This window comes from Macrobrachium rosenbergii, chromosome 2, assembly GCF_040412425.1.
Source record: "Macrobrachium rosenbergii isolate ZJJX-2024 chromosome 2, ASM4041242v1, whole genome shotgun sequence".
In the NCBI taxonomy this organism is placed as follows: domain Eukaryota; kingdom Metazoa; phylum Arthropoda; class Malacostraca; order Decapoda; family Palaemonidae; genus Macrobrachium; species Macrobrachium rosenbergii.
The window spans coordinates 71,762,930-71,774,930 of NC_089742.1; the positions used below are offsets into that span (position 1 = coordinate 71,762,930).

At 45.0% G+C, this 12,001-nt stretch overlaps 1 long non-coding RNA gene across 1 annotated transcript in view; it reads left to right on the top strand.

Moving 5' to 3' along the window:
• Positions 1–83: 83 nt before the first annotated feature.
• LOC136848469 (uncharacterized) overlaps positions 84–12,001 on the top strand; it is a 100,709-nt gene continuing 88,791 nt past the window's right edge. The window contains exons 1-2 of the long non-coding RNA XR_010856026.1: positions 84–227; positions 7,260–7,354. This is a non-coding gene — a long non-coding RNA (uncharacterized lncRNA). The remainder of the gene's footprint in view (positions 228–7,259; positions 7,355–12,001) is intronic.

Below are 12,001 nucleotides of genomic sequence, written 5' to 3' on the forward strand. Positions count from 1 at the left end.
GTTCGGAATGAAAAGAACTTGGAAAAACTACAATATTCTGTATGTTGTATCAGGCTAACCTATATCGCATTGAGAGAGAAGAATGTTCGCACGCTGCAACTGAAGTAAAAGCATCGATCCCTCAGTGTTGCCAGTTGCCACTGCTTTTTCTTCTTTTTTAGAAATTTTGTTGGTGAAACCAAACTTGCGATATAGAGGTGGGAGTGTCTTCAACGCCGGATAATATGGTATTTGTGATGGATTCTTGTTTATTTCGTTGTTCCTAGAGTATGATTAGGCTGGTGGGTAATTTTTCGGAAGGCTCCAGCCAGCATCTTTGCAAGTGGTTTTTCATGCAAATATGGTTAGGAAATGATAGGGCACTAAAAGAACCAAAAAGATCGCGTATGGAAACCCCAGTTGGATGGACTTAAGAGGTTTATTACAGGTTAATTACATTCGTGCGACAAAAATTGAAGGTAAATCCATAATTAGCAACCTAAAAACTGTAGAAAAAGTGAAGTTAGAAGGAAATCGCCGCTGCGGAGCCACTACTTGGATAAATAACAACCTAACCTAACATAGGGCTGTTTACTGGTTGCAATTTGGCCGTATTGCCTTAACTATGGAGGCGCGTGGGCACCTTATTGCCTTACAAGGAGTAATTTTATTAATTTTTTCTTTGTTAGTAACCACTTGCGCAGGTTATGCATTGAGAAGAAATTTTTTTTGAGATGTTTTACCCAAGTAAAATATAAATTATTATGTATGAGGTGGCTGGAGTCTTCCAAAAAATAACTGGTTAGTGTTCTGGAAGATTTTCCAGGTGATATTGACAGATTCAGCTGATGAGATTCCTGTCACTGATGAAAATGACGCACAATTATCTGATGAGAAAGACTTAGGTAATGTGTTTTCCTCAAATAGCGTAAGTCAAACCCATTAGCCCATCAAACTAGGCTGTTCATTTTTAGCATTATTTTCGCAGCTTCCTCACCTGATCAGCGAGACTTGGCCTAACCTCACCGTGACCCATCCAAATCTTTGATAATGTTTCCATAATAGGTAAAATTTTACAAGTTGCCAATAAGACTCCAGCCAGCCATTTTTGCACAAAAAACCATTTTGAGTTTTTCATGCAAAAATAACTAGGAAATAATAGGGCACTAAAAGAACCTTAAAATACCAATATAACTTCACCTACGGGTGTTGACTGGTTACAATTTTGCTGTATTAGCTATGGAGGGGGGGAGGGTATTCTTACCTTATAAGTCGTAAATTTTCTAATTTCTTTATTTGTCATTTGCGCATAGTGTTTATGGGGTTCAAAATAATGAGAATGAAGAGCTCTTTTCAAAAATGTAAGTTACAATTTCATAGTGTGTATTGGCAACTTATAAAATAATACCCCATAATATTTTAGTTCTTCCTAATTATCCAGTTAATTGCAAGTTCTGTTATTGTTTTGAGGCTTTCCCAAATCACATTATTCCATAAAATTTGTTGTGCCTTCTCTGTTTGATAAGTGGTTTAGGCTACATCTCCGAGTGTGTTAGTTACTTGTGCAAACATGCCAATAGGCTCATGTGCACTAAGACCATTGAGAGAAAAATTGATTGAAGGACTACAGATTATTTAAATACAAAGAATCACTTTAAACTTAACCGTGGTTCTTATGAAGAGAGAGAAAGGGCAATTGGTAGAGCAAAGATAAGTGCCATGGAAGACAAAAGGTCATTAATCTGTACCTCTGCAAATGCAGAGCCTTATACAGTGGCAAAAGAGAGAACTAAAAGAGGAAGAATACTGTAGAAAATGTATTCCTAGATGCTGTGCAGGTGGACTACATCTTCAAGGGGGGAGTTGACCTGCTGGATGGGTTAGTAGCTTACTACAGAATCAAAATCCGATTAAATAAGGCATATCACCTTTTATTTTCTAGATTTTCCAGCTTTTATTTAATTATGAGATATGTATTCTATGACTTTTGCCTTCTAAACGATTTGAATCATTATTCTGTAGAATATTCTTGAGAATAGAGGTAGCAGAATCTTTACTAAAATGCCACAAAAATGTAATTCCAAAAAGAGGAAGCCAAGTACATGCTCGGTGGTAGAATAAGCCAATGGAGCAAAAAAGGTTAGTGATTCCTCTTCAACAAAGCCTGTACAGGAGGTAAGGCAAGACACAATAGAACACTAGCCATTGTATGATGATGAGTTGCAGTGATGCAACATGTCAGATTGGAAAGGAAAATCCATGATAAAATGTAGCAGGTGTGATGTGTATTTGTGTTTTATAAATAAGATTTCAACCTTCCTTGTTACCTCCCACAAAAACTATCTAGGTAATTCTAAGCCGGCTGTCCGCGGTGAGCTAGACTATGGCAATTGACGTTTTTCTATGTTATTTTACTTGCCTTACAAGAATTTAAAGTAATATTTTGTCGGCCGGCTGTAACTAAGCTGTCATTGACCTTTGAAGACTCTGCGACTTGAATTGCCCTAACGCAGGGTAGGTCTAAGCCAGCATTCCGCGGCAAGCCCCCCACCCCTCCATAGCTAATACGGCAAAATTGTAACCAGTAAACACCCCTAAAAATACCAACATAATGTATCCTAGAGGTGTTTACAGGTTACAATTTTGCCGTATTAGCTATGGAGGTGGGGGGGCGGGCTTGCAGCGGAATGCCGGCTTAGACCTACCCTGCGTTAGGTAATTCAAGTCGTGTAGTCTTCAAAGGTCAATCACAATTTAATTACAACCGGGCGACAAAATATTACTTTAAATTCTTGTAAAGCAAGTAAAATAACATAGATAAACGCCAATTGCCACAGTCTAGCTCACCGCGGACAGCCGGCTTAGAATTACCACTATCTATCTATAATAATAAAATCCAAGTGGATCTTGTTTGTCCTCCCCTGGGTGACAGTAGATGAGACATGACACAGCCAACCACCCCCTGCAAACTGGTTTGTCTGACCCAGGTGGGGGCGGGTTAGGTAGGGGAATGGGAGGGTAGGGGAGCTATCCACCCTCCTCTTGCAGATCTGTTTGACCACCCTGGGTGGGGGCAGGGTAGGTAGGGGATTGGGGGTGGTTAGGTTAGATATCTACCCTCCTCCTGCAAACTGGTTTGTCTGCTGATAGGGGAATGGGAGGGTAGGGGAGACACCCACCCTCCTCCTGCAAACTGGTTTGTCTGCCCCAGTAGGGGAGACAGCAGCGCCGTGTTCCAGTGTGCATAGCGTGCGCCAAGAAGCTCGCAGTGTGAATAACAACACTTTAGATATTATTATTATTCAGAAGATAAATACTATTCATATGGAACAACCCCACAGGGGCTATTGATTTGAAATTGAAGCTTCCAAAGAATATGGTGCTCATTAAGAAGTAGGAGAAGGCAAAAGGAAAATTATGTTGAAGTGATACGATACATATTACCTGTAGAAGGAAGTCCATCATGTACTAAAAATGATGCTAATTGGTCCATTGTGGACCAGTATGTAATATTTGTCACATAAGTGTATTTTTGTAACATAAATGCTTGTTTCTGTACATGCAACTTACCCGTCAGATATATACTTAGCTATAGTCTCCGAGGTTCCCGACAGAATTTCAAATCTCGCGGCACACGCAACCGATAGGTCAGGTGATCTACCTTTCCCACCGCTGGGTGGCGGGAATAGGAACCATTCCCGTTTTCTAATCAGATTTTCTCTGTCGCTGGTTCCGGCAACATCTGTTGTTGGTTCCTCCTGCTTTGATTTTCGTTTTCTCGCTTGCTGAGGATCTTTTGGACTGATTTTGGTGACGTATTGGATTTTTGGCTTGGTATACGCTATTGTGGACTTTTTTTGGATTTGCTCTTGGTTTGTTCTGTTAAGATGTCTGATATCACTGTTACACTTGTGTTTCGTGTGTGTGTTAGGCAAGAGTGTAAGGTGAGGTTGCCGAAAGCTTCGGTAGACCCTCACACTGTATGCATGAGGTGTAGGGGGAATGATTGTTCTTCGGACAATAGGTGCAAGGAGTGTGAGAAGTTGTCTGATCAGGAATGGAAGGTTTTGACTTCTTATTTGAAGAAGCTTGAAAAGGATAGAGTTAGAAAGGCTTCCTCTAGAAGCTCGAGTAGGTCTCGCTCTGCTGAGCACGAAGTAGAGATTAACACCGTAGGCTCTCCTAATCCTTTGGTTTCAGCCCCTTCTCCCTTCACCAAACCTGTGGATTCGTCTTCTGAAATGGCTGCGATGAAGGCGGAAATCCTTAGGATGAAATTGCAACTGCGTGCGATGAAGGAAGGTAGGAGTGATAGTGATATGTGCAGTGTCCCCAGTGCAGTGGAGGGGGCGTCTGATCGGCTCCGCATTGCTCCTAGGCCTAGACCTCTTCCAAACTCCCAGGACCAGTGGAGGAGGAATGTCAAAAGCCGCAAGGAGGATGTAGAGCATCCCCAACGATCAGGCGTCCCTTCGGCAGATCCTGTCGTTGCGTCCCAGGCTGCCTTGGATCGCCATAGAAAAGGCATCCTGAAGAAGTGCTTTTCTTCGTCTGACTCGTCTTCTCCGAGGCGCGGTTGGAGTTCGGCTGAGGAGTCGCGCCCTCTGAAGAGATCCTGGAAGGCTCCTAGAGTAGAGGTTTTGGACTCGAGCCCTGAGCGCTTCCCGGAGGATTCGCCTGTTGTCAGGAAGAGAGCTCGAAGATCCCCCTCCTCCTCTCCAGCAGGAGTTAAGGAGTCGACGAAGCAAATTTTGGTCGGCCTCCAGGAGCAGTTGTCAGCGCTTGTAGGATCTCTCTCCAAGGATACCTCGTCTCGTAGGAAGGATGACTTTCTTCCCATCAAGAGTTCCAGGAAGCGCCCTTCTTCGAGTCGTCGCTCTTCTCCTGTCAAGCTTCCTTCTAGCAGCAAGTTTTCTTCTTCACGAAGACGCTCTTCGCCGAGCAGGCGCTCTACTCCCAGCAGGCGCGCTTCTTCCAGGCGCTCATCATCGGAGGGAAGCGCCTCTCCTTCCAGGCGCACTTTGCCTCGCAGAACCTCTCCTTTGGACAGACGCTCTTCTTCTTCCAAGCTTCTCTCGTGGGATAAACTCCCTCCTTCCAGCAAACACCGCTCTCCTGCCAGGCATTCTAGCATTAGGCCCCCCTCTCCTGGCAGGCTCTCATCAGTGGACAAGAGCCCCTCTCCTGTCAGGCGCCAGTCCGGCAGCAGGCGCCATTCTCCTGGCAGGCGCTCTTCATTGGACAGGAGTGCTTCTCCATCCAGGCTCGCTTCACCTGATAGGCGCTCCTCTTCTTTTAAGCCTTCCTCCCCGTCTGCTCCATTGGAAGAAGTCTCAGAGGAGGAATCTCCTAAGGACGCTGGAGTTTCAGATTATAAAAGACTGGCTTCTGTGCTGATTCAGGAGTTTGGAGATTCTCTTTGCCATGCCGCCCCTCCTTCTCCGGGATCTTTATGGGATAGTACCAAGTCAGCAAGACCCTCCTCTTTTGTCAAGATGCACCCTACGATCTCTATGAGGAAAGCCTTTAAAGGAGTCGGAGAGTGGATGCAGTCTAAGAAGGAAGCAGGCAAGACGGTTTTCTCTTTTCCTCCTTCTAGGCTTTTGGGAAAGTCTGGAATTTGGTACGAGACCAAGGAGCCTTTGGGGTTGGGTCTCCCCTCATCAGCAGATGCAGATTTTTCAAATCTGGTAGACTCCTCCAGGAGGCTTTCTCTTTCTTCAGCGAAGGCGACTTGGGGAATGTGCGAACTGGACCATCTCCTCAAGGGCCTTTTTAGAGTTGTGGAGGTGTTCAATTTTATGGATTGATCTCTTGGGGCTTTGGCCAGGAGGACTCGAGACCCTGAATTCCTTTGTATGGATGATTTTGTAAGCGTGTTGTCTTGTTTGGACAAAGCGGTGAGGGACGGTTCCTCTGAAGTCGCTGCCTTATTCGGAGCTGGTATCCTCAAGAAGAGATCGGTCTTCAGCTCTTTCCTCACCAAATCCGTGTCTCCTCTCCAGAGGTCCTCTCTTCTGTTTGCTCCTCTTTCGCCCCACCTTTTTCCTCAAGATATGGTCAAGGAGATTTCTCGCTCATTGTCGGAGAAGGCGACCCAGGATCTTTTGGCCCATTCATCAAAGAGAATGAGACCTGCTGTTCCTTTCGCCAAGAAGGAGAAGGCTCCCTTTCAGGAGCCCTTTCGAGGGGGCCCTTTGTCAAGAGCCTCCTTCAGAAGTAGAAGACCTGAGAGAATAGGAAGGTCTTCCTCTCGCCCGATTAAAAGGACTAAGTGAAAAACGAGTACTCCAGACTGTTAAAGTTCGCCGAAGTCTGGGCACAGAGAGGGGCGGATGACTGGTCCCTCTCTATTCTAAGAAGAGGTTACCTCATCCCCTTCAGGGAAAGTCCTCCCTTAACATCAACTCCCAGGGAGTTATCTGCCAGTTACAGGGATACCGTCAAGAACCAGGCTCTTCTACTAGCAGTGGATCAAATGCTGGAAAAGGAAGCCATAGAACCGGTTCAAGAGCTCCATTCCCCAGGGTTTTACAATCGGCTTTTTCTGGTGCCGAAATCCTTGGGGGGGTGGAGGCCGGTTCTGGATGTAAGCGCCCTGAACTTCTTCGTTATGTAAGTGGGTCAGCCCCCATTGACACGATTCATAATAGGCTCTGCCATGTAAGTGGGTCATTCCCCATTGGCACGATCCAGAAGGGCTGTCAGTCATAGGTCACATCCTCACTAAAGCTCTTGATGCAAGCAGACTCATAGACAGTATCCATGAAGTCTTCTGCCCAATCAGGTAAGAACCATGGTTTTTTGTTTATCCTGCAACATATGTTGTTTCCCATTTTTTAGTTTTTAGCTATCTCTTGCCCTCCTCCAAGGGTGCCAATCAGCTAAGTATAGGCCTATATCTGACGGGTAAGTTGCATGTACAAAAATTATATTTTTATGATAAAATAAAGTTTTGTACATACTTACCCAGCAGATATATACGATTAATGGCCCGCCCAGCCTCCCCTCAGGAGACAGGTGGAAGAGAAAATCTGATTAGAAAATGGGAATGGTTCCTATTCCCGCCACCCAGCGGCGAGAAAGGTAGATCACCTGACCTATCGGTTGCGTGTGCTGCGAGATTTGAAATTCTGTCGGGAACGTCGGAGACTATAGCTAAGTATATATCTGCCGGGTAAGTATGTACAAAACTTTATTTTATCATAAAAATATCATTTTAATGTTTACTACATGATGTTAGGGTAATAATTAAAATAAAACCACTTGGATTTTTTCAGTGTTGTCCATCATGGCCCAAAAGAAGGTACAGTAATGAGCAGATAATCAAAAGTACTCCATTAGAAATATATCAGCTGTAAGTTGTCAAAGAAAGGTAATGTGCTAGATGCTGTTGTCTGATGATTTATTTATTTTTTTATTGGGCTGCATAGTAAAGAGTAAAATGTTTTTCTCTTTATAAGTAGTCAAGAATATTTCCATGATTACCTGTCCTATAACAATTATACATGATAGTGTCATGCAAAAAATGTATATACATTACTTATTTACTAACAGGAATACTAAAGGGATTTTGACAAAGGAAAAATCTATTTCTGAGGGAGGCCCTTTGTCACCCGGTGAAATATCCATCCAGCACATATTTCTAGGTAAATACTTTGCTAAATATACCAGAGAAAAAAGCTATCAGGAATGCTGGGGTTACTACCCCCAGATCAATCATCTATAATAAAATAGATGTCGGTATAGGTAAGGGTGAGTGATTGTTGTCACTGCCACAGGACTGCACTCTGAAGATATCCCAATGACAAAACCCCCGGAACGTGGGGAGCCGATCCAGCGCCCACACTCACCCGCCCGCCAACCGACGACCCCAGCGCCATCTGAACTCATTCCAGGCTAGCAACCCCCCACAAGCTTGGTATGCCTATTCAGGGAGGGAAACCTAGATCCTGGGTGGGTCACCGGGTGACACAGGGCCTCCCTCAGAAATAGATTTTTCCTTTGTCAAAATCCCTTTTCTGAGCTCGTCCCTGTGTCAGCCAGTGAAATCATAACAGAGAATCATACCAAGTCTTGGTGAAAGTCTAAAAGTGATAAAAATTTAGGTGATCATGTATAAAAACACCATTATTAAAAATAGTTTTAATTATCCCCAAAATATAATTAAATACTATAGGTATAGCAGAACAACTGAGATATGACTAGGGATATAATTTATACTATAATAAAGAACATGAGAATAAACTATATACAACATTAATACTATAGTGGCGAGGTACTGACACAAAATAAAAGACAAAACTTATAAGGGTACCTCCGGCCTTAAAACTAAATCACAGTGAGTATAACATATCACATACTTAAAACTAACACCGCAAGATTGTACATTATAATATTAGGAGCCAGGCTGCGAGGCATGTCTGGTCCAGGAGAAAATGGCAGGGCAAATAAATGAGGTAGGCGGGCGGGGAAGAAAGGATAGGGATTAAGGATTAATTTAAGGTAGAGGGATAATGCTCCCTACAGCCACCGCAGGGAATTTCAGAGCTTCTAGTGATTTCAGGTAGTGGCGTTTAAACACTGATGGAGATTTCCAACCCGTGTACTTTTTCAGTTCAGCGAAATTCATATTGTGAAAATAATTAGTAGAGGTAGCCACCGCTCGGGTATCATGAACCTTAGGGACTGAATCCGGGTTAGCTTGTGATAAAGTACAGGATTTGTTGTCTTATAGCCTTTAAAGAAAGTGTTCCACCTTTTTCCCTGATAAAAAGAGGACCAGACAAACACTGAGAGTTCTTTGTAAGTAGGCCCTCAGGGTAGCGACTGGGCATAAGGACAGGTCTTATGGAAGAGGACAACCTTCCAGGGGACCACCTATCCTGAGGGTCTTCGTTTTTTGCTAAGAATCTGTGATCTGGGGAAAGCAGAACTTCTCCTGATGGAAGGAAATCTATGTGATTGACACCTCTAGAGAGGGCAGACAGTTCTGAAATTCTGGCTCCTGAAGCTAGACTAATTAAGAACAAGGTCTTCCTTAACAGATTTAAATAAGAACATTGATCATTATTAATTTCTGAGGCTAATTTTAGAACATCATTAAGGAACCAGGAAACCGTATGAGGACGGGTAACTGGTCATAAACGGCGCATGCTCTAGGAATGGATGAAAAGTATGAATCTGTTAAATCAATCTTAAAGCCATGCAAAAACACCTTTTTCAAAGCTGATTTTGCTGTGGTTATGGTGGCTGGGGCCAGACCCTTTTCAAACAGTGACCTGAAGAATGATATTGCCAAATTGGCGGTCATGGTTTGGGCTTCAGATTCCTTTAAAAAGGATGCCAACTTTTTAACTGCTGAGTCATACTGTCTGAGGGTAGAATCTCTCTTGTCTGACTCAAGAAACAGAGTATTAATGGGATCAATATCCGCCCCTCTTTGAGCGGCAAATTTCATAAAGTCCATAAAGCCAGGGCATTCAGAATTTTTGAGGAAGCTGACACAGTCCTTGTTTGCACTATTTGAGTCAGCTGTGGTTTGGGTAATTGATGACATCGTAACTTGGCTCCAGAAGAAGAGGGAACCAATTGCTCTTCGGCCAGTTTGGGGCTACCAAGGCCACTTGGCCTTTGAATGACCTGAGCTTGTGCAACACTGGCATCAGTAGATTTATTGGCGGAAACAGATCAATTTTCTGCCAATTGTTCCAGTCTAAGGACATTGCATCTGTGGCGTGAGCTTGAGGGTCCAGGTTGGGAGCAACATAACAAGGAAGTTTGTGATTGCTTTCCATGGCAAACAAGTCCACCTGAAGGCCCGGAACCTGCCGGCGGATCCATTCGAAAGAAGCCTTGTCCAGGGACCATTCTGACTCCAGCGGAGCTGTTCTGGACAGGGAGTCTGCAATAACATTCCGGACCCCTGCTAGATGGGTAGCTGACAGGTGCCAGCCGTGTTTCTCTGCTAGTGAGAAGATGGCTATCATCACTTGGTTTATACGGCTTGATTTGGAACCCCCTCTGTTTATGCAATGCACTACTACCGCACTGTCCAACACCAGCCTGATATGAACCTGGTTGGCGGGGCGAAGTTTTTTCAGTGTTAGAAATACTGCCATCGCTTCCAAGATGTTTATATGGAACTGACGGAACATCGTGGACCATGTGCCCTGTACTTTTCTTTTGGTGAGTATCCTCCCCAGCCACTTAACGAAGCGTCTGTGTGGATTATTAAGGCTGGAGGGGGAAATTGAAGGGGAACTGACTTTGAGAGACCCTTGACTGTGGACCACAGCCGGAGTCTTTTCCTTAGTACTTGAGGAATCAGTGACACTTTGTCCCTGAGTTTGATATTGGCTTGTCTTCGCCACACTCTGTTTATGTCTTTCAGCTTTGTTTTTAGAGGCAGGTCTGTTACCGATGCGAATTGAAGGGAACCCAAGATTCTTTCTTGCGTTCTGCGAGAGGCTTTCCTGTTTTTGAGGAATTGCCTGGTGGCTTTGGCTATCTCCCTTCGTTTGGCTGGTGGAATAGACAGTTTGTGTGAAACTAGGTCCCACTGGATACCTAGCCACTGAAATCGAGCCTCCGGAGTTAGGCGGGACTTCGCCCTGTTTATCTGAAAACCTAAGGATTCCAGAAACTCGATCACTATGGCCGTAGCTCTTCGGCACTCCTCAACGTTGGATGCCCAGATTATCCAATCGTCTAGGTATGCCGCTAGCGATATCCCCCGGGACCGCAACTGTTGTACTACCGTTTCCGCCAGCTTCGTAAAGATTCTGGGTGCTATGTTGAGCCCGAATGGCATGACCCGGAACGAGTAAACCTGTTTCCCCAGTCTGAAACCTAGGAAGGGAGAGAGTTCCGCTGTCGGGACGTGATAATATGCGTCTGAAAGATCTATAGAGGTGGTGACGGCTCCACGAGGAAGTAGAGTCCGTACCTGTGCGATTGTAAGCATCACGAAATTTGTCGCATTGAATATAAAGATTGAGACGCGCGACAGATCCTGGATTACTCTTTGTTGACTGGAGTTTTCTTGGGAACACTGAACAGCCTGCCTTGAAATTTCAGGTGTCTCACTTTCTTTATGGCTCTCTTTAGGAGTAATTCCGTCATAAAGTCCCACAGAGCTTTGGAAGATGGTTGATGAAATCTGGTCAAAGGTGGAGGTCCTTTGATCCAGCTCCAGCCCAAACCTTTGGAGGCTATACTGTGGGCCCATGGACTGAAGGTCCACCAGTCCCTGAACAGATAAAGTCTGCCGCCTACCTGATTGTTCTCACTGGGAGGGAGCAGGCTTGCCTCCTCTACCGCGACCTCCTCTTCCCTGGGAGGGGGTTCGCGAGGCAGCCTTGCCTCTGAAGGAGGCTCTCGCTCTAGTCCCCCTTGCGCTCCTATTAAGGCCCCGAAATGACCCCTGGCCCTCATAAGAAGGGTTGAACACCGGAGACGTCACGAAGGAAGGAGCAGCAAGAGAGTGTTGAGCTGGCTGCACCAGCACGAACTGTTGGGGTTGGGCCTTTGAGGTAGAAGGCTGGCAAACTGTTGAGACAGGTACAGCCTGGACAACAGCCTGCTGGTGTTGTCTCCTGTGCTTCCTGTATCGTTTGCCAGGTCTGCCTTGAGGGCCGCCCCCCTCGAAGTAGGTTCCTTCACGTGGTGAGGGGGTAAGGGGCCCTGGCTTTTCTTCTTCGTTCTTATGAAGAATAAGAGCCCGGGCCCTGACGGATCACCTACAAACCTTTTGATTTAAATGGCGTGGATATTTTCACTTTCGTACAAATTTCTTGGACCTGGTAAATAGGAAAAGGTATCATAGCTGGGATTGGGTTTATATCCGAAGCTAAATAGTGAGAACCGTGGCAGGACCATCAACTGCCCGATAATGTTCGGACCTGAGTTTTCAGGCGGAACTATTCTACGAGACTGGACCACGGATTCCAGGGGCGTCTAGTTCTGGGAATAGGACTCTCGGCATTCTGTCCGGTTTGCCCATAATGTGATTAGGGTGGGG